Below are 24,132 nucleotides of genomic sequence, written 5' to 3'. Positions count from 1 at the left end.
TTTCACCCCAGAGCCACCAAATATACATTCTTCTCAAGTGCACATGGGTCATTTTCAAAGATATGCTATATATTTGGTCATAGGCAAAGACACTTCAAATTCAAGAAGATAGAAATTATATCAAGCATCTTCTAAGATCACAGTGGCATAAAACTGGAAATCAACTACAATAAAAACAATCCAAAAAAACTCAAACACTTGGAGACTAAACGGCATGCTATTAAACAATGACTGGGTTACCAGAGATATCAAAGAAGAAACAAACAAAAAAATCATGGCAACAAACGACAACGAAAACACAACAATCCAAAATCTATGGGATACAGCAAAAACCATCATGAGAGGTTCTTGAGAAGTTCTTGAGAGGTTCTTGATAAACAGTCTTGAGAAGTTCTTCACCCTGAGAGCTCACCTACTGGCAGCTTGGAACACTGAGCACAACTACAAGCTGTTCATTGCTCTACAAGCCTACTGAAAAAACAAACAAACAAGCAAACAACAACAAAAAAACAATGGCAATAAATTACCTTACCCTTACAACTCAAAGAGTTAGAAAAAGAGCAACAAGAAAAGCCCAATATAAGCAGAAGGAAGGAAATAATAAAGATCAGAGCAGAGATAAATGACACAGAGACCAAAGAAACAATACAAAAGATCAACAAAACCAAGAACTGGTTCTTTGAAAGGATAAACAAGATTGATGAACCTCGAGGAGAGGAAAAATATGGTGGCTAGCAGGACAGACCTGAGAGAGAGGAAGTGAGTGAGAGAATGAAAGGAGTGTGTGGATGAGTGTGGGTGTGTGTGAGTAAATGAGGGAAAGTTAAATCTCACAGAAGCAGCAGGAACTGAATGACAGCCTCCCCTTGACAAGGAGGGACTACCACTACTGCGGGCACTCCCAGACGGCAGGACTCCAGCGTGGAGCCCATGCCATCTTGAATGGCCTTTTTTAGAAACTCATCAACACTACCAAAAAGACAGGTCTTGGAACTGCACCGTGACCCAGCACACATTCTAGCCAATATCCTGCTAACGCAGCTATAGACCCACGGACACTGGGACCTCCAAAGACACACCATCCCACATCTGTAAGTGCAACTCCCCTCCCCAACTGCAGAAATGTGGAAATGCGCAAGCTGCGTGCACTTGCACATCAGCCCAGAACACTTGGCTTGAGGGGCGTCTCCAGGCCATGTGCATTTGTGCCCCAACCTGAAACACTTTACTGGGCTTGCTGGGTGTCCCCAGGCTGGGCGCACTTGTGCACGAGCCTGAAACCCTTTACTCAACTTCCCAGAGTCTCTGGGCAGTGAGCACTTGTGCGCAAGCCTGAAACCCTTTACTTGGCTTGCCGGGCATCTCCAGGCTGCGCACTTGCATGCAAGCCCGTAACACTTTACTAGACTTGTGGGGTGTCTCTTTGGGCAGTGCCGGGGAGATGCCAAAAACACCCCAGGGTGTGTTTCTGTGTAGATGGGGGTGTGCACGTTCCACCTTCCATAGGCAGGCCCAAACACTCTACTCCTATTAACGGATGTCCCCTTGGATAGCACTGGGGAGAGGGCAAAAGCACCCAAGGGTGTGTTTCTATACACAAGGGGTGCCTACATTCCCTGTTCCATAGGCAGATCTGAACACTGTACTGCTGCTTGTGGTTGTCTACTTGGACAGCACTGAGGAGAGGACAAAAGCACCCTAGGGTGTATTTCTGTGCAGACTGGGTTGCGAAGCCCCATAATGGAAATTCTGAATTCCCTCTTCCTGAAGGGTTGCCACATTCACCCTAACTGCTCAACTGCAGTGCCAGGACCCTTGGAATATATCAAAGTTCTGCACCCTGAGAGGTCACCGTCCAGGCAGCTTGGAACACTGAGCACAACTAACCACAGGGCGCTATTGGGAGCCACTTTGAGCTCTTCTTGGTGCAATTTTGAACAAGCAGGGGGCGAACTCCTCTCCAGCAGTAGAGGCTTTGAATTTACTTAGTCTAGATAATGACCACAGGCACCTCAATTGCATGGCTGTACTGCCAAAGCCCATCAGGGTCCTTCAGTGTGCCTCACTGACAAACATCCTGAGGGTGATCCTGTGAACAGCCGCTGGGAGTAAGTATCTATCCACCACAAGTGCAACAGCAAAAGCTGTGTCTGCCCACCCCACAATTGCAGAACCCTGGGCAACACAGTCACGCCTTTTCAAAGAGCAGGTCCCCTGAGCCCCAACACCCCAACAGACAGTTCCTGGGGGCCATTGTGAGTCCCTGTAGGGAACGTGTGATTACAATTAAGGGTGCAGGAGAGCAAAAATTGGGACACTCCCCCCCACAGTGGCTGACTTCTAGACACTGCAGTTGTGCCTCTCAAGCTCGCAGGCCTACATCAAGAAAACCCAAATAGCTCGAGTAGGGAGCTACACTAGGTTAACAAACACAGGAAAACTAGGAGGATTACGCCAGTAGCAACATCCCCAAAAGAACCTGGCAGCAAAGCAATTGGATCTACAATTAAAACATTACAAGAAAACATGGGAAGACAAAAAAGTAATTCCCAAAGGAAAGAAAAAGAGGAATCACCAAAATGGGAGTTAAATGAATTTGAGGCTAGCAGCTTATCAGAGATAGAATTTAGAATAATGATATAATAGTAATGATATAATATTAAATATAAGGATGTTTAAACGGCTGGAGGACAAATGCACACAACTCAATGACAAGTACACACAACTCAATGAGAACTATACGGAGCTGAATGAGAATGTCACCAACATGAAAAGAAACCAAGAGGAGATGAAGAATGACATAACTGCAACAGAAAAACACAATGGAAGGCTTAAAGAGTAGACTAGAAGAGGCTGAGGACCGCATCAGCAAAGTAGAAGACAAAGTAGGAAAAAAATACACAAACACAGCAGCAACTGGAAATAAAACTTAAAAAGCAAGAGAAGAGCCTAAGGGAGCTTTGGGACAACACAAAATGAAACAACACTAGAATAACAGGGATACAAGAAGGAGAGGAAGAAAAGCAAGGAATAGAAAACCTCCTGGAAGAAATAATGACAGAAAACTTCCCTGATATTGGCAAGAAAAAAACTATCCAAGTCCAAGAAGTACAGAGACTCCCAAACAAGTTGAACCCCAAAAGACCGACACCAAGACACATCATAATTAAATTGGTGAACACCAACGACAAAGCCAGAATCATGAAGACAGCAAGAGAGAGACAGAAAGTTACTTACAAGGGATCTCCTATTAGAATATCAACTGATTTCTCAACAAAAACACACCAGGCCAGAAGGGAATAGAATGAAATATACAAAGTGATGCAAAACAAGGGACTGAACCCAAGAATACTAACCCAGCAAGATTATCATTAAAAATTGAAGGTGGAATCAGAAGCATCACAGGAAAAAAAAAGGGGGGCTAAGACAGTTTATCACTACCAAACCAGCAATGCATGAAATGTTAAAGGAACTTCTATAAAAAGAAGAAAGGGAAAGGCAAGAGGAAATACAAACACTAAGGAAAAATATGACAACAAACAGGTACCTATAAATAATAACATTAAATGTAAATGGATTAAATGCACCAATCAAAAGACATAAGGTAGCTGAATGGATAAGAAAACATGAACCATATATTTGCTGTCTACAAGAGACCCACCTTAGAGCAAAGGATTCACACAGTCTGAGAATGAAGGGATGGAAAAACATTTTCGAGGCAAATGGAAATGAGAAAAAAGCCGGGGTTGTGATACGTATATGAAATAAAATAGACCTCAAAGTAAAGGCCATAATAAGAGATAAGGAAGGTCACTACATAATACTAAAGGGAGCAATCCAACAAGAAGATATCACTGTGCTAAACATATATGCACCCAATGCAGGAGCACCCAAATACATAAAAAATCTTCTGGAAGATATCAAGGAAGAGATCTACATCAATACTATCATAGTAGGGGACTTTAATACACCACTGGCATCACTGGATAAATCCTCTAGCAAAAAAAATAAATAAATAAAAATAAAAATAAAAATAAAATAATCGAAGAAACAGCAATTCTAAAGGACACACTCGATCAGATGGACCTAACTGACATCTTCAGAGAATTTCACCCAAAGCCAAGGAATATACATTCATCTCAAGTGCACATGGCACATTTTCAAAAATAGACCACATATTGGGTCACAAGCAAAGTCTCCCCAAATTCAAAAAGATTGAAATCATATCTAGCATTTTCTCATATCACAATGGCATAATATTAGAAATAAACTACAATAAAAACACTACAAAAATTCAAACTCCTGGAAGCTAAACAATGATTGGGTTATTAAGGATGTCAAAGAAGAAATTAAAAGCATTCTGGAGATTAATTACAATAAAAGTAAAACAGTGTGAATCCTACGGGACACATAGAAAGCAGTCTTGAGAGGGAAGTTTATATCTCTTCAGGCCTACCTCAAAAAACAAGAAAAAAATGGTAATAAATCATCTAACTCAACAACTCAAAGATTAGAAAGGGAGCAACAAGAAAAGCTCACAGTGAGCGGATGGAAGTAAATAATAAAAATCAGAGCAGAAATGAATGACATAGGGACCAAAACAAAACAATACTAAAAATCAACAAAACCAAGAGCTGATTGATGAACCTCTAACCAGGCTTACCAAGAAGCAAAAAGAGAGGACCCAAATAAACAAAATCAGAAATTAAAGAATTGAAATAATAACAGAAGTCACAGAAATATAAATGATTGTTAAAAATACTATGAACACTATTCTAACAAACTAGACAATATGGAGGAAATGGACATATTCCTAGAAAGATATAACCCTCTAAAACTTACTCAGGAAGAGTCTAAAATTCTCAATAGGCTGGTAAATATGGAAGAAATTGAAGCAGTCATCAAAAAGCTTTCAGCAAACAAAATCCCGGGGCCAGATTACTTCACAGGAGAGTTTTACCAAACATTCAAGGAAGAACTAAAACCTGTCCTCCTCAGACTATTCCAGAACATTCAAGAAGAAGGAACCCTTCCAAGCTCCTTCTTGAAGCAAGCCTCACCTTAATACCAAAACTAGATAATGCTAGCACAATGACAGAGAATCACAGGTCAATATCCCTCATGAACAGAGATGCTAAAAATCCTCCACAAAATTCTAGCAAATCGGTTCCAGCAATACATCAGAAATATTATACACCACGACCAAGTAGGATTTATCCAGGGATATAAGGAGGGTGCAATATTCACAAATCAAAAAACATGATACATCACATAAACAAATTGAGAGATAAAAACCATATAGTTGTATCAACTGATGCAGAAAATGCATTTGACAAAATCCAAAATCCCTTCTTGATAAAAACTCTGAGCAAGGTGGGGATACAAGGATCATACTTAAACATAATAAAAGCCATATATGACAAGCCCACAGCCAATATCATACTCAATGGCCAAAAGCTAAAACCATTTTTTCTAAAAACAAGAACAAGACAGGAATAACCACTCTCACCACTCCTGGACAACATAGTGTTGGAAGTACTAGCTGTAGCAATCAGACAGATAGAAGAAATAAAATGCATCCAAATTTAAAAAGAAGAAGTAATATGATCCTTATTTGCAGAAGACATGATACTTTACATAGAAAACCCTAAAGACTTCACCAAAAAATTATTAGACTTAATAAATTAATTCAGAAATGTAGCAGGATACAAAATCAATGGCAAAAAAAATCTATGGCATTTCCATACACAAATAATGAACTCACAGAAAAAGATACTAAAAAAGCAATCCCATTTACCATCACACCAAAAAAATTAAGATACCTAGGAATAAAATTATCTAAAGAGGTAAAATCCTATATGCAGAAAACTACAGGACACTTAAAAAGAGACAGAGGAAGATGTAAACAGATGGAAGAACATACCATGTTCATGGATTGGTAGAACCAAAACCATTAAAATGTCCATACTATCGAAAACAATCTATAGATTCAATGCACTCCCTATTAAAATACTAAGGGCATATTTCACAGACCTAGAAAGAACTCTCAAAAAATTCATGTGGAATGAAAAAAAGACCCCAAATATCCACAGCAAATTTGAGAAAGAAGAACAAAGTAGGTGGGATCTCAATACCAGATTTCAAGCTGTATTACAAAGCCATTGTCTTCAAAACAGCCTGGTACATAAGAACAGACATATAGACCAATGGAATAGAAAAGAGAATCCAGGTATCGACCCAAACCACTATGCTCAATTAATATTGAGGTATGAACATTTTTTGAGGTATGAACATAGAATGGAGTTAAGACAGTCTCTTCAATAAATGGTGTTGAGAAAATTGGACAGATACATACAAAAGTGAAACTAGGTCACCAACTTACACCATACACAAAAATAAATTCAAAATGGATACAGGACTTAAACATAAGACGGGAAACCATAAAAATTCTAGAGGCATCCACAGGCAGCAAAATCTCAAACATATGCCGAAAGAACTTCTTCACTAATACTGCTCCTAGGGCAATGGAAGCTAAAGAGAAAACAAACAATTGGGACTAGATCAAAATAAAAAGCTTTTGTACAGCAAAGGAAACCATTAATAAAACAACAAGAAAGCCCACTGCATGGGAGAACATATTTGCCAATGATATCAATGCTAAGGGTTTAATCTCCAACATTTACAGAAAAGTCATACAACTTAACAAAAAGATGCTAAACAACCCAATCAAAAAAATGGGTAACTGATGTAAATAGACACTTTTCAAAAGAAGACAGAAGGATGGCCAAGAGACATATGAGAACCTGCTCAAAGTCAGTAATCATCAGAGATGCAAATCAAAATAACAATGTGGTACCATCTTACATTGGAATGGCTATCATCAACAAATCAGCAAACAACAAGTGTTGGGGAGGATGTGGAGAAAAAGGAACCCTCATCCATTGCTGGTGGGAATGCAGACTGGTGGAACCACTGTGGAGAACAGTATGGAGTTTCCTTAAAAAACTAAAAATGGAACTCTCATTTGACCCAGTGATCCCACTTCTAGGAATATATTCCAAGAAACTAGAAACACAAATCAGAAAGGATATATGCACCCTATGTTCATAGCAGCACAATTCACCATAGCTAAGATTTGGAAACAGCCCAAATGCCCATCATCAGATGAATGGATTAAAAACTCTGGTACATCTACAGCATGGAATACTATGCTGTGGTAAAAAAAGGAGTTCCTACCATTTGCAACAACATGGATGGAGATGTAGAGCATTATGTTAAGTGAAATAAGCCAGCCAGAAAAACATAAACATCACATGATCTTACTCATTTGTGGAATATAATGAATGGCATAGACTGATGAACAAGCACAGACCCAGAGACTGAGTAATGTTGATTATAACCTCAAACTTCAGGGAAGGAGGGGGTCGGGGGCAGTAAAGGGGAGAAATCAACAAAGGGACTTGTGTGCATACATATGAGCCTAATCAATGGACACAGATAACAGGAGGGTGGGGCATAAGTGTGGGTTAAGAGGTAATGAGAGGGTAAGAACACATACGTAAAATAATAGTAGTAGTAGTAGTAGTAGTAGTAGTAGTAGTAGTAGTAGTAAAGTGTGAGCTAACTGGAACCCAAAGAACACCTGAGAACATCTTTCCTGCCACACTAGCAGTCATCAGCTGTATGGTAATATAGCCTGGGGCTATTGGAGAAGTATTTCTGGACTTATGTTCCTGATCCTTCATGGATAGGAGCCTTTATGTGAGCTGATCCCTCTGCCTAATGTAGTCACTGATGATACCAAACACTTTGTTCATCCAGGAGGACCATGGGTGGGGCAAGGAAGTATAATTACACAGGGCCACCACCCTCACCGCACAGATAAAGCAAGGGGTTGTTGAAATGCCATGTCCAAGGCCAGACAGCAGGCCAGAGGCTGAGACTGTCTCTTGGTGACCAGGACAGTGACCCTGGAGATGCAGGAGGCTGGTGAGGGGCTAGAGGAGGGGAAGTGTCTCCAGAGAACCAGGGATCCCTAATCTTCCCAGGCCCTGCCCCCAGCTCCCTTCTGTTTAACACAAAATCAAACCACTGCTCCTTTGTGTGTAAAATTAAAGAGAGGTTTCTGCTTTGTGTGGGCAGCAAAGGAAGGGACTATCACTACTTGATCCTGGGAGCGATATAGAAAATGTAACTAAGACCTTATCCATACAAAAAGAAATTGACAGCCAGTTTGAAATTGAATTGCCATGGCCTGGAGCAAAGAATATTCTTACATGATATTATTCTACAATGTCATTATAATTTTTTCCAGATTTGTGTTACCCCCCATTACCTATAATAGTACCTCACACCCTTAGCTATCAATAAAAAAATCATCTTGTTGGTGCTTGGAGACAAAAGGTAACACATCTCTAGGTATTTTAGAATTACAACAGCATAATGTACAATTATCCCAAACAAATTTACAAACCAATTCTTTGAATGTCTGACAGCAATTTAAAAATGACATGAAAGAATGTAATCCATTTAACTGTGTAGAGGACCTCCTGGGAAGACACCTGAGCACTCTATATTGGCCCCTTTTGCCCTTTTGGCCAAGACTGATCCTCTTCCAGTGCTCCAGTTGCCACAGCTGTTGCCTGAGCTTTCAGTTCATGCCGAGGTTGAAGCATCATGGTGGCTGGTACCATGGATCTGTCTCTCATCCAGTGGAATGAGTTGGGTTCTCTCTGGAGAAGAAACCTGGGTTTTCCAAAATATGAGATCAGTGCCTGGGCCTTTCCAGCAGGGGAGGGGATGCCAAGGTAGGCACTGGGGGTGGAGGCCATGGGAGCATTGGTTACCAAGGAGAGAGAACTGAACCTCACAATATCCTGTTTGGCCCCAGAGGATTGCAGGTTATCCAGATACGGATAAGATTCCACAGGGAAGGAACAACCAAAGACAGGTACAGTCACAGAGGTGCCAGCAGGAGAGAACTTGGGGGTCAACAGAGGTGGGGCACAGACCCTTACTGCCCCCCACAACTTGGCAGGGGCCTGAACCTTCACCCTTTCTGAGGGATGTCTCCTGCCCCCATGGCTGATTTGCTTCCCAAGCACAGCTCAAATTGAGATCCAGATAACATACAGAGACTTGCCTGACAGAAGCTGCCCTCTCACTACAATAAAACTTGTTTGAGATGTCTCGTACCCATGGTGTGGAGAAGTGGGTTTTTGATATTCAAATCCATCCTGTTAAATGCTCAGGGCCTACTCAAGAAGGCAAATAATCCTTTCCACTAGTACACACAGGGTAAAATAAGATTGTTGATAGAGTGTCGGGTTTGACGGTTGAATAGTAGTCAATTTCTCAGAGATAATCAAATTGGCTAATTGAAATAAGTGAATATTCTAGAAAAATTGTTTGTACTGTATAAAAAGCTATTTCTAAAGAGTTAACATAATTCTTATTGGCATTCCATCTCATGGTAAAATTGCATAACATGTAATGAACCTAAAGCAGAAATATTTTAGAGAAAATAATTAAAATGTAAAAGCTATCAAGACTACATTATAAAATTTCCAAAATCCTCTTAATATTTATTAAAAAAGGTGGTGATAGTGAAAAAATATCATGTAAGAAAAATATCCTGCAAGTAAATTACATTTAGAAAATTTATACTTTAGAGAATTAACTTTCATTTAAATGCTAACAGCAAGATACCCATGAAAAACATACATGGTGTCAAAATAAGCCAGAGGAAAATCATTTTGGTGGGGGGAGGGAGGGAATGAAAAGGGATCCCAAGTCAAATTTATAGCAAATATCCCTTTATTAACTTTTGGTCGAGAATATGTTTGTATATTTTCAGAGAAAAACTCTGAGACCACGTGGATTCCTGCAACAGAGAGGAATTGACAGTGGTGCCCCAGCCATGAAAACAGAAGAGAAAGAATCCAGAGATGGAAGACATTGACAATGTCTTGCCATACTAGCTGACAGCAGCTGTGCATCACTGAAGGATGCCCAGGACCAAACCAGAGATGGTCAGACCTGCATCGATACCATTTGTCCACCAATCAGATCTGAAATACCATGGATAACTTGCAAATAAGGAACTGTTTGTCATTGAAATTGGGACTCAAAAGAACTGTTGGCCCAGAAAGGAACTCACTATAGACTGATTCATTTGCCTCTCAGTATAACCATTATGGCTTGTCTCAGTTCTAGTCCTTGTGAGTGAATTCCTTGTATCACATGATCTAATGCATCTAGGGGAAATAATGGACATCTTAAATTAATGAACAGAAACAGACCTGGAGACAGAAGCAGCAATCAGAATGTCAAACCTGAGAGGGAATGTAGGGGTGGGTGGGGGTCTAAGGGGAGAGATCAACCAAAAACCTTGTGTGCATGCAATAAGCCTAACCAGTGGTCATGAAAAACAGGCGGTGGGCATATGAATGGAGGGGTTTGGAATGTGAATGGGGGGATGAGGACAATTATATGATACCATAAAAATAAAGAAATTAAAAAATATGTTTAAAAAAAGATTGATGAACCTTTAACCAGGCTCACCAAGAATCAAACAGTGAGGACCCAAATAAACAAAATCAGAAATGAAAGAGGATAAATAACAACAGACACCACCTAAATACAAAGGATTGTTAAAAAATAGTATGAACAACTTTGTTACAAAAAACTGGACAACCTGGAGAAAATGGACATATTCTTAGAAAAATACAACCTTCCAAAACTCAATCAGGAAGAATCTAAACATCTCAATAGGCCAATAATTATGAAAGAAGTTGAAGCAGTCATCAAAAAGCTTTCAAGAAACAAAAGCGCAGGGCCAGATGGCTTCACAAGAGAGTTTTACCAAACATTCAAGGAAGAACTAAAACCTATCCTCCTCAGACTATTCCAAAAAATTCAAGAGGAATGAACACTTCCAAGATCCTTCTATGAAGCCAGAATCACCCTAATATCAAAACCAGATAAAGACAACACAATGAAAGAAAATTACAGGCCAATATCCCTCATGAATATACCGTTTCCCTGAAAATAAGGCAGTCTTATAAAAATTTTTGCTCCCAAAGATGCGTTCGGTCTTATTTTCAGGGGATGTCTTATTTTTCCATGAAGAAGAATATGGTACACATTTATTGTTAAATGAAAATAAAGGAAATTTATTACCTGTATACGGTACGGTAGTACGGTAGTTGTCAACACAAACCAGACAAACTGAATCCTACAGTATCAAGAATTTACTCATTTATTCAATGACAATCATGTCACCATCTTCTGGAACATCATCATAACAATCCAATTCCTGGATTTCCTGGTGAATTTCTTGTGACTCCATTTCTTTCAGAATCAGTGGACCAAATCTCTCATGTTTAGCCTGGGGGGCCTTATTTTCAGGGGATGCCTTATATTTCACTCAGAAGGAAACCTGTAAGTAGGTCTTATTTTTGGAGGATGGCTTATTTTTGGGGAAACACGGTATATGCCAAAATCCTCAACAAAATTCTAACAAATCGGCTCTAGTACTACATCAGAAAGATCATAAACCATGACCAAGTAGTATTTATTCCAGGAATGCAAGGATGGTACAATATCTGCAAATAAATAAACATTATACATCACATAAACAAATTGAGAGATAGGACATAGTCATATCAAGTGATGCAGAAAAAGCATTTGACAAAATTCAATACCCTTTCTTGATAAAAACTCTCAACAAGGTGGGAATAGAAGGATCATACTTCAACATAATAAAAGCTATATATGATAAACCCACAGCAAACATCATACTCAATGGGCAAAAACCAAAACCATTTTTCCTAAAAACAGGAACAAGACAGGGATGCCCAATCTCACCACTCCTGTTTGACATAGTACTGGAAGTATTAGCCAGTGTAATTAGACAACAAGAAGAAATAAAAGAATCCAAATTGGGAAAGAAGAAGTAAAGCTGTCCTTATTTGCAGATGACATGATATTGTACACAAATAACCCAAAAGACTCCATAAAAAAACTAATAGACTTAATAAATAAATTCAGCAATGTAGCAGGATACAATATTAATGCCAACAATTCTATGGAATTTCTATACATCAATAGTGAATTTACAGAAAGAGAGACTAAAAAAGCAATCCCATTTACCATCACACCAAAAAAATTACGATACCTAGTAATAAAATTATCTAAAGAGGTAAAATCCTATATGTGGAAAACTACAGGACACTTAAAAAGAGACAGAGGAAGATGTAAACAGATGGAAGAACATACCATGTTTATGGATTGGTAGAACCAAAATCATTAAAATGTCCATACTACCCAAAGCAATCTATAGATTCAATGAACTCCCCATTAAAATGCCAAGGGCATATTTCACAGACCTAGAAAGAACTCTCCAAAAATTCATCTGGAATAAAATGACCCCAAATATCCACAGCAAACTTGAGAAAGAAGAACAAAGTAGGTGGGATCGCAATACCAGATTTCAAGCTGTATTACAAAGCCATTGTCTTCAAAACAGCCTGGTACTGACACAAGAACAGACAAATAGACCAATGGAATAGAATAGAGAATCCAGATATCAACCCAAATTACTATGCTCAATTAATATTTCACAAAGGAGGCATGAAAATAGAATGGAGTCACGACAGTCTCTTCATTAAATGGTGATGGGAAAATACATGCAAAACACTGAAACCAGACCATGAATTTAACCATACACAAATTTAAACTCAAAATGGATACAGGATTTAAACATAAGATGTGAAACCATAAAAATACTAGAGGAATCCATAGGCAGAGAAATCTCAGACATATGCTGAAGCAATTTATTCACTGATACTGCTCCAAGGGCAATGGAAACTAAAGAGAAAATAAACAAATGGGACTGCATCAAAATAAAAAGTTTTTGTACAGCAAAAGAAACCATCAACAAAACAATAAGAAAGCCCACTGTAAGGGAGAATATATTTGCCAATTATATCAATGATAAGGGTTTATTCTCCAACATCTACAGGGAACTTATACAATTTAATAAAAAAGAAGATGAGTTATCCAAGAAAAAAGTGGGCAACAGACCAAAATAGAATCTTTTTGAAAGAAGACAGAAGGAAGGCCAAGAGACATGAAAACATGCTCAAAGTCACTAATTATCCGAGAGATGCAAATCAAAATGGCAATTAGGTACCAATTCACACCTGTCAGAATGGCAGTCAACAAATCAACAAGTGCTGGCAAAGATTTGGAGAAAAAGGAACCCTCATGCACTGCTGGTGGGAATGCAGACTGGTGCAGCCACTGTGAAGAACAGTATGAAGTTTCCTCAAAAAATGAAAAATGGAACTCCCATTTGACCCAATAATCCCACTTCTAGGAATATAGGTCAAGAAACTAGAAACACCAATCAGAAAGGATATATGCACCCTTATGTTCCTAGCAGCACAATTCACCATAGCTAAGATTTGGAAACAGCCCAAATGCTCATCAGAAGATGAGTGGATTAGAAAACTATGGTACATCTACACAATGGAATACTATGCTGCTATAAAAAAGAAGTCATTCTTACAATTTTCAATAGCATGGAAGGACCTGGAGAGCATTATGTTAAGTGAAATAAGTCAAGAAATGAATGAAAGAGAAATGGCACATGATCTCACTCATTTATGGAAAATAAAGAACATTATAACATGATAAACAAAAAGACAGATACAGAGGCAGTAAATCACCAAGCAGACTGTCAAATTACAGTGTGAAAGCAGGGGAGTGTTGTAGAGAGGGGGAAAAAGATCAACCAATGTACTTGTATAAGCACAACAAATAGACACAAGACACTGGTAAGGGGACGAGAGCATGTGACAGGGGGTAGCAGAGGCTAGGGGAAAGTAAAGATGGGGCAAGGAGATATATGTACTACTACATGTAATACTTTAAGGAATAAAAAATTAAATAAATAAATTTCTATAAATGTAATTGCTGTGTATTAGAATAGATGCATGTTTGACTTTGTAAGAAATTGGCTAATAGTTTCAATAGCTATTATACCATTTAAATCCCTTCTAGCAGTGGATGAGTGTTTTAGCTGTCATTAATTGTTTTAATTTTAGTCATTTTAATGGGTATCTAGTTATATTTTACTCTACTTTAAATCTACCTTTTAAAATTGAATAAAGATATTGGTGAAAAAATATGTTGAATATCTTTTCATGTACTTATTGATCATGTATATATCTTCTTTTGTGAGTTCTCTGTTCAAATCTTTTGCTCAAGTTGAAGGAACCAAGATGGTGGTGTAGGTAAAAGCCAGTACTCACTGCCTCCCACAACCACATCAAAATTGCTATTAAAACACAAAACAATCATATTCAAACCACCTAAAAGCTGGCTGAATGGAGTTCCTACAACTAGAGAAGTAAAGAAGAAAGCACATTGAAATTGGTAGGAGGGGCGGAGACACAGAATGGGCTGGTCCAAGGTGCACATGTACCACTTTTTTAATCTGGAGGGAGATCATCTCTGCAGAAGCCTCCTGTGAGGAGCAAGGGGTCCCAGACCCTCACAAAACCCCCATCCCAGGGTTTCAGAGCTGGGAAGAGAAGTCCCTGTAGCTATGGGCTGTAAAAAACAGTGGGGATTGTGGCTGAAAGACATGGAGGCTGCTGGAGATCCAGCTGTTCCTTTTAAAGGGTCAGCGCACAAATGTACTCAGAGTCAATAACTTTGAGCTCCAGCATCTGGCTCTCTGGGGGCCAGACACATATGGGTAGGAATTGGATTGTCTGACATCCGGGAAGAAACTGAGGGGTGGCTTTTTGTCAGAGGGGGTGCTTACAAGTGTAGTTGTTCCTGTGCTGGGACCTCCCCTGTCAAAGAGCTAAATGGCAGCCATATATGAATCCCAAACAGCCTGAAGTACACTGTTTGCTTCACCCTGGGGATTTCCTGATACACCATCCCATCCCATTTTCAGCCCCACCCAAGCTTTTCCATATTAATGGTCTGTCATGGCTCACACTTTGCTAAAATCTCTCAAACAAGGGGCAGCTGGTGACAGCATGCCCCAAACTAATCAATAAAAGGCCCAAGACCTAGCACTAGCACCAGACTGCCTCACTTCACAGCTGGGCCTCACCTCTTGCATAGCAGCTCTCACGCTGTAGTCGCAGCTGGTCCTCACAGCCTGGAGTTCAACTTCTCCCAGAGAAACCAACAGCAATCAAAGCTTAACTATAAGACTGTGTACACAGCCTACACAAGGGCACTCCTAGGGGAGGATGAGCCACTGGGTCCTACCGGACACCTATTTATACAAAATACTCTACCAATTCCAGGGGATATAGCAGCTCTACCTAATACATAGAAACAAACATAGGGAAGTACCAAACTGCAGAGACAAAAAAACATGTTGCAAAGTAAAGAAATGGAAGAAAGCAAACTACTACCCTGTTTCCCAGAAAATAAGACAGTGTCTTATATTAATTTTTTCTCCCAAAGTTACACTAGGTCTTATTTTCAGGGGATGTCTTATCTTTCCATGCACTAGATCTTATTTTCAGAGGATGTCTTATTTGCGGGGAAACATGGTAGATAGATAGTTCAAAAACATGGTCTCAAGGATCTTGATGATACTTTCAAGGATCTTAGTGAGAATATCAAATACATGAATAAGGACCAATCAGAAATTAAGCATGCACTAAATGAAATAAAGAATAATTTATAAAGGTTTAACAGTAGAGTAGAGGAGTCTGAGAATCAAATAAACGATTTGGAATATGAGGAAGCAAAAGACACCCAATCATAAAAACAAAAAGAAAAAGAATCCAAAAATATGAAAATAGTGTAAGGAGCCTTGGGACAACTTCAAGTGTACCAGCCTTCACATTAAGGGGTACCAGAAGGAGGAGAGAGAGAGAGAAAAATATTGAAAACCTATTTGAAGATACCTTTTCCTACCTGGTGAAAGAAATAGACTTACAAATCCAAGAAGCACAGAGAGCCCAAACAAGGGGAACTCAAAGAGGTCCACACCAAGACACATCATAATTAAAGTGTTAAAGACACAGAACATAGACCGTAAGGTGGTGAAGGCATGGGGTGGTGGTGGGGTGGGAACCAGATGGAACAGGACAATGGGAGGAAAAGTAGTATTTCCATAATACTCTCAACAGTAAAGATTCGATTGTTTGTTAAAGACAAAAAAATATTTTGTCCAAATTTTTATTAAGTTTTTTCGTCTTCTTATTGTTGAGTTGTAAGAATTCATAGTATTTTCTGGACACAAGTCCTTTGTCAAATATATGTATTACACATATTTTTCCCACTATGTGTCTTGTCTGTTTATTTTTTAACTATATTTTAAGGAGCAGATTTTTAAAATTTTGAGATATTCTAACTTATCAATTTCATACTTTAATAAAGAAATCTTTGCCTGCCCTACAATTACTGTTATGCTTTTTCTAGAAGATTTATGACTAGTTTTATATATCATGTCTACAACCCATCTGGGATAAGCTATTGTGGAATGATGTAGGGGCTGAGGATACTCACCCAACCCCCACATATGGATGTCCAGTTGTTACAGCACCATTTGCTGAAAAGCCTACCATGAGATACTTGACACCTCAGTCATTACCATGTTATTATATTTTATCTTCTACACCTGTGATATATTTTCTATGTTTTACAGATTAGGAAAATGAAGCTCAGAAATATAAATGACTCATGTAATATCACAGCTTCTGAAACAGGTCTGCCTGTCTATCCAGCAATGCTTTTTACACATCACCAGAAACAGTCTTCTTCCTTAAAAGACCCAATAAAAGCCCATGTCCTTCAGAAAGACTCCACAATTATAACCTGCTGTTCTCTCAATTTTATAAACTCAATTGCACTTAAAATATCAATTTCAATAGTTGCAGTGATGGTGGTTGTTATACAGATGTGCATTGCTTTCTAACTATTACCTATGTCAATTCCCAAAACCTGTTCTCTGTCCAACTTCTCTGCTTGAAAGTTAGCAGAAGCTAGGTTTTAAATTTTATTATGCCTTCTATTATATATCACCAAGCACAATTCTAGGTATATAGTAAGTACTCAATACATACTTTTGTCTGAGTAAAAAAATATTCAGTTGGACAGTGGAGCCAGTGCTGCTAATACTCTGTTCAAGGCACTTTAATTTTTATGTTAGGTGCTAAATCTTGCCTCACACCTCCCACCCCCACCCAGAATGAACAAGAATTTTAGTGGTAGAATCCTCCTGTGTATAACTTGAAATTAAGGAACTGAACAATGAACAATTAAATAAAGAGATAGTTTGAAGGTAATAGTTAAATCCCCTTAAAAATACTTAAGTTCCTAGAAAACTGTAGCTTTGTCATAAATATGGAATGTATATGTGCTACTAGAAACAGAGGAGTTAACAGAGCTGAAGATTGAAACATGGGGCACTGTCAGAGAGGTTCTGAGATGACCAAAGAAGTCATTTGAAGAATTGAAAAGGCCAATTCCATTAGAACATCTAATGTTACTGAGTTGAGCTGCAAACCACAGAAGACCACACCAGAAACACAAAAGGCACCAAGAGATGAAAATACGAAGAAGCTGGTGTGTCCTTTGTTAAATATTAATTGAGCGTAACGGCTTGGGTCGAATTCTGGGTTCTCTGTTCTGTTCCATTGGTCTATAAGTCTGATCTTGTGCCAGTACCAGAAAGTTTTGAGAACACTGGCTTTGTATTATAGCTTGATATCTAGTATTGTGATCCCTCTAACTTTGTTCTTCCTCAAGATTGGTGTGCAATTAAAATCCTTTTATAATTCCACATAAATTTTTGGAGTATTTGTTCTAGTCTATGAAATATACTGTGGGTATTTTAATAGTGATTGCATTGAATCTGTAGGCTGCCTTGGGTAATATGGACATTTTAATAAAAATTCTACCAACCCATGGGCACAATATATTCTTCCAGTTGTTATGTCTTCCTCTATATGTTTTTCTTTATATCCTATAGTTTTCTTTTTTATTGATTTTTCTCTTTTCATTTTTTTATTAAGGTATTATATGTGTACATATCTTACCATTGCCCCTCCACCCCACCCTCCTACATGCCCTCACCCCCAGAGTTCTGTGTCCATTGGTTATGCTTACATGCATGCACACAAGTCTTTTGGTTGATCTCTTATCTCCTCCATCTCCCCCTTCCAGCTGTAATTGGACATTATATTTGATACTTTACTGTCTCTGTATCTATCTTTCTGTTCAACAGTTTAAAATTTTCTTTATTACCCATAAATGAGTGAGATCATGTGGTATTTCTCTTTCATTGACTGGCTTATTTCACTTGCATGATGTTCTCCAATTCCATCCAGGTTGCTGCAAATGGTGAGAATTCCTTTTTTATGGCAGCATAGTATTCCATCATGTAGATGTACCATAGTTTTCTTATCCAGTCATCTGCTGATGGGCACCTAGGCTGTTTCCAAATATTGGCTATTGTAAATTGTGCTGCTATAGGGGGTGCATATATCCTTTCTTATTGGTGTTTCCAGTTTCTTAGGATATATTCCTAGGAATGGGATTACTGGGTCAAATGGGAGTTCCATTTTCAGTTTTTTGAGGAAACTTCACTGTTCGCCACAGTGGCTGCACCAGTCTACATTCCAACCAGCAGTGCACAAGTGTTTCTTTTTCTCCACATCATCGCAACACTTGCTGTTTGTTGATTTGTTGATGATAGCCATTCTGGCTGGTGTGACATGGTAACATGTTTTGATTTGCATTTCTCCGATTATTAGTGACTTTGAGCATGTTTTTAGGTGTCTCTTGGCATTCCGTCTGTCTTCTTTTCAAAATATTCTATTTAGGTCTGTTACCCATTTTTTTTTATTGGATCATTTATCTTCCTTTTATTAAGTTGTATAAGCTACTGTAGATGTTGGAGATTAAATCTTTATCAGTGATAACATTTGCAAATATGTTCTCCCATATAGTGGGCTTTCTTGTTTTATTGATGGTTTCTTTTGCTGTAAAAAAGCTTTTTATTTTGATGTAGTCCCATTTGTTTATTTTCTCTTTAGTTTCCATTGCTCTAGGGGCAGTATCAGTGAAGGAGTTCTTGCAGCATATGTCTGAGATTTTTCTGCCTTTTGATTCCTCTAGTATTTTTATGGTTTCTCATCTTATGTTTAAGTCCCGTATCCATTTTGAGTTTATTTTTGTGCATGGTGCAAGTTGGTGATCTAGTTTCATTCTTTTGCATGTATCTATTCAATTTTCCCATCACCATTTATTGAAGAGACTGTCTTGACTCCATTCTATGTTCATACCTCCTTAGTCAAATATTGAGTATAGAGGTTTGGGTTGATATCCGGATTCTCTATTCTATTCCATTGATCAATATGTCTGTTCTTGTGTGAGTATCAGGCTGTTTTGAAAACAGCTGCTTTGTAACAAAGCTTGAAATCTGGTATTGAAATCCCATCAACTTTATTCTTCTTTCTCAGAATTGCTATGTCTATTTGGTGTCTATATTTATTCCAGAAGAATTTTTGGAGTCTTCTTTCTAGGTCAGTGAAGCATGCCTTTGGTATTTTAATGGGGAATGCATTGAATCTATAGATTGCTTTGGGTAGTATGGACATTTTGATGAATTTGTTTCTACTAATCCATGAACATGGTATGTTCTTTCATCCACCCTGTTTCCCCCAAAATAAGACAGTGTCTTATATTAATTTTTGCTCCCAAAGTTGTGTTCGGTCTTATTTTCAGGGGATGTCTTATTTTTCCATGAAGAAGAATACGGTACACATTTATTGTTAAATGAAAATAAAGGAAATTTATTACCTGTATACGGTACGGTAGTATGGTAGTTGTCAACACAAACCAGACAAACTGTGAATCCTACAGTACCAAGAATTTTCTCATTTATTCAATGACAATCATGTCATCATCTTCTGGAACATCATCATAACAATACAATTCCTGAATTTCCTGGTGAATTTCTTGTGACTCCATTTCTTTCAGAATCAGTGGACCAAATCTCTCATGTTTAGCAATAGCACTGTCTTTAAATGAGTACTTCTTGTCAAGGTAGCCTGGTCGCAGTGCTTTTGCAATGCAACTGTCAGTGATTTTCTCCCATGAATTCTTCACCTAAGTCACAACTTGCAGTTTAGGTTTCACAAAGTTTCCATGCTAATTTCTCTCCATTCTATTTTCAATGTAGTCATTAATTTCCATGTGCAAATTGTCTTTGAATGGCTTGTTTATTGCAATATCAAGAGTCTGGAGATAGGCCGTCATTCCTGTGGGAATCATTATCTGATCTATTTTTCTTTCGTAAAGAAATGTCTTCATGTCTTTAGGGTGGTGAGTGCTGGCTGCAACCCAGACTAGCAGACCTCTTTGGCTCCCTCAGTTAACAAGCGGCAGCATTAAATCGACCCACTTCCTTATAACTGCTCATGTGGACCAGGCTTTTTCAGTTTCAACAATAAAAACGCCCAAAATACGTTCAATCTTTTCCTTCTTGCCCTTAGAAATGATTAAAGGTGGGATTTTAGTGCCATCCAGACGAATTGCCAAAATACAGGAAACACTTGCACTTTCGTAAGCAGTGGAGGGAATGTACACTAAGGAGGCACCCTGCTGTTCAATTGTTGTTTGAGATGATTGGCCCAAAAACAGAGCAGTTTAATCCATAGCAATCATGTTGGAAAGATTGTATTTAGAGAAGTCAGCATCATCAATAAAGAACCTGAATGCAAGTGCTTGCTTAATAACATGAGTATCTTCCAATCTAAGCAATGTTGTAGATTTCTTAAAGACAGTTCACTTTGCTGAAGGAAATTATCCAGCCAGTGTTGTGATGCTTTGAAGTCTTCAGGGGCTATGTCAAACTGTAGTGCCATTGCAAGGGCAAATTCTTGAATCTGAGCCCTATTCACAACCAAAGCCTTTGCTCTCCTGTCAACAACCCATTCACAGATCAGGTCTTCCAGCTCAGAAAATAATGGTTGCCGACCTGATCCACACTTGCGCTTTTTAGCATTTCCCTTGTCCACTTGTTCAATGAGGTTACCATACTCTGCTGGCCATTTTTGGACCAATCAGATACTCAACATCTTCTCTTTGCAGAAAGCAGTAAGATTTTGGCCCTGAGTCTGCCACGATTCCTTTCTTGTACTCCACAGAGTAGCTTTTTCTTTTTGAGCTCATTTCTAGGGGTAAAAATAAGGAATTGGGGTATCAAGGTGGGGGTGGGGGGATCACTTAATATGACACAGGGGGATCAGGAATCAAAATGACACAGGAGAATCAGAGGGGGGATTACCATTTTAGTAATCTCTTTTGATCCTCCTGTGTCATTTTGATTGCCCCATCTGATACTTCTGTCTCATTTTAAGTGATCCCCTTACCCCCACCCCTGTGCCACTGAACACCTCACCTGACATCCCCCCTACCCCTTTATCAGACATTTATCCCCTGGGGCCTGCCTGGGGACTGTCACTGGGCTTGCTGGGGCCTGGATCTGGGCTGGAACAGGGTCTGCTACTGACTGAGAACCTTCAGTCATCATGAGGGCGGCTGTGAGCATCAGGTAGTGTCACCAGAGACAGACCAGCACTCATTACCTTCATCGAGTCCTGTCTGCTCTAATCCTCCTGTTCTTCTCCACGCATCTGTGAAAGTCTCCTCTCTCCTGCTCCACACTCACCGCTCACTCTGACCTCCGCTCCACCTCCACACAGCAGTGACATCAGGACTTTAAGTAACGTCACTGGTTGCTAAAGGCCAGTCGGGGCGGCCCTAGCGACCAGTTTATGGTAAATTAATTTTCATTCTGAGACAGAGCCTAGGAGGGGGCCTTATTTTCGGGGGATGCCTTATATTTCACTCAGAAGGAAACCTGTAAGTAGGTCTTATTTTCGGAAGATGTTTTATTTTCGGGGAAACACAGTATTTACATCTTCCTCTTTTTCTTTTTAAGTGTCCTGTAGTTTTCCACGCATAGGTATTTTACCTCCTTAGTTAATTTTATTCCTAGGTATCTTAATTATTTTGGTGTAATGGTAAATGGGATTGCTTTTTTAGTCTCTTTTTCTGTAAGTTCACAATTGGTGTATAGAAATGCCATAGATTTCTTGGCGTTAATTTTGTATTCTGTTACATTGGTGAATTCATTTATTAAGTCTATTAGTTTTTTGATGGAGTCTTTTGGGTTATTTTTGTACAATATCATGTCATCTGCAAATAAGGACAGCTTTTTTTTTCTTCTTTTCCAATTTGGATTCTTTTATTTCTTCTTGTTGTCTAATTGCAATGGCTAATACTTCCAGTACTATGTCAAACAGGAGTGGTGAGAGTGGGCATCCCTGTCTTGTTCCTGTTCTTATGTGGAATGGTTTTAATTTTTGCCCATGGAGTATGATGTTTGCTGTGGGTTTATTATATATAGCTTTTATTATGTTGAAGTATGATCCTTCTATTCCCACCTTGTTGAGAGTTTTTATCAAGAAAGGGTGTTGGATTTTGTCAAATGCTTTTTCTGCATCAGTTTATATGACTATGTGATTTTTATCTCTCAGTTTGTTTATGTGATGAATCACGTTTATTGATTTGCAGATATTGTACCATCCTTGCATTCCTGGAATAAATCCTACTTGGTCATGGTGTATGATCTTTGTGATGCTCTGCTGGAGCTTATTTCCTAGAATTTTGTTAAGGCTTTTGGCATCTATATTCATGAGGGATATTGGCCTGTAATTCTCCTTCATTGTGTTGTCTTTATCTGGTTTTGGTATTAGGGTGATGCTGGCTTCATAGAAGGAGTTTGGAAGTGTTCCTTCCTCTTGAAATTTTTGGAATAGTCTGAGGAGGATAGGTTTTAGTTCTTCCTTGAATGTTTGGTAAAACTCTCTTGTGAAGCCATCTGGCCCTATGCTTTTGTTTGCAGGAAGCTTTTTGATGACTGCTTCAATTTCTTTCATAGTTACTGACCTATTGAGCTGTTTGGAGTATTCATGATTGAGTTTTAGAAGGTTTTATTTTTTCCAGTAATCTGTCCATTTCTTCCAGGTTGTCCAGATTGTTGGAATAGAATTGTTCTTAATATTTTGTAACAATCCTTTGTATTTTGGCAGGGTCTGTTTTTATTTCTCCTCTTTAATTTCTGATTTTGTTTATTTGGGTCCTCTTTCTTGGCCTCTTGATGAGCCTGGATAGAAGTTCATCAATCTTGTTTATCCTTTCAAAGAACCAGCTCTTGGGTTTGTTGATATTTTGTATTGTTTCTTTCATCTCTATGTTGTTTATGTCTGCTGTGATCTTAATTATTTCTTTCCTTTTGCTTGGACTTTTCTTGTTGCTCTCTTTTTGAGTTATAGGGTTGGGTAATTTATTACCATTTTTTCTATTATTTTTTTTTTTCAGTAGGCTTCTAGAGATATGAACTTCCCTCTCAAGACTGCTTTTGCTGTGTCCCTTACATATTGGAATTTTGTGTTTTTGTTATCATTTGTTTCCATGATGTTTTTTTATTTTTTCCTTGATCTCTCTGGTAAGCCAGTCATTGTTTAATATCATGCTGTTTAGTCTCCAAGTGTTTGATTTCTTTGGATTGTTTTTATGGTAGTTGATTTTCAGTTTTATGCCACTGTGATCTGAGAAGATGCTTGATATAATTTCTATCTTCTTGAATTTGGAGAAACTTTGCCTATGTCCCAACATATGGTTTATTTTTGAAAATTACCCATGTGAACTTGAGAAGAATGTATATTCTGTGGCTTTGGGGTGAAATGTTCTGAAGATGTCAATTAATTTCATCTGATCTAGTGAGTCATTTAGTATTGATGTTTCTTTGCTGATTTTTGTTTAGAGGAATTATCCAATGGTGATAGTGGTGTATTAAAGTCTCCTATTATGATTGTATTGCTGTTAATCTCTCCCTTAATATCCTCCAGGAGTTTATTTTATTTTATTTATTTTTATTTTATGTATTTGGGTGCTCCTGTATTGGGTGCATATATGTTTACCAGAGTTATTTCTTCTTGTTTGATTGCTCCCTTTTGTATTGTGAAGTGGCCTTCCTTATCTCTTGTTATGTCCTTCACTTTGAGATCTAACTTA

Source organism: Pipistrellus hanaki (assembly GCF_964339955.1).
Source record: "Pipistrellus hanaki genome assembly, chromosome: 2".
Taxonomy (NCBI): domain Eukaryota; kingdom Metazoa; phylum Chordata; class Mammalia; order Chiroptera; family Vespertilionidae; genus Pipistrellus; species Pipistrellus hanaki.
The sequence above is the reverse complement of the archived record's forward strand: the minus strand, read 5'-3'. Positions refer to the sequence as shown.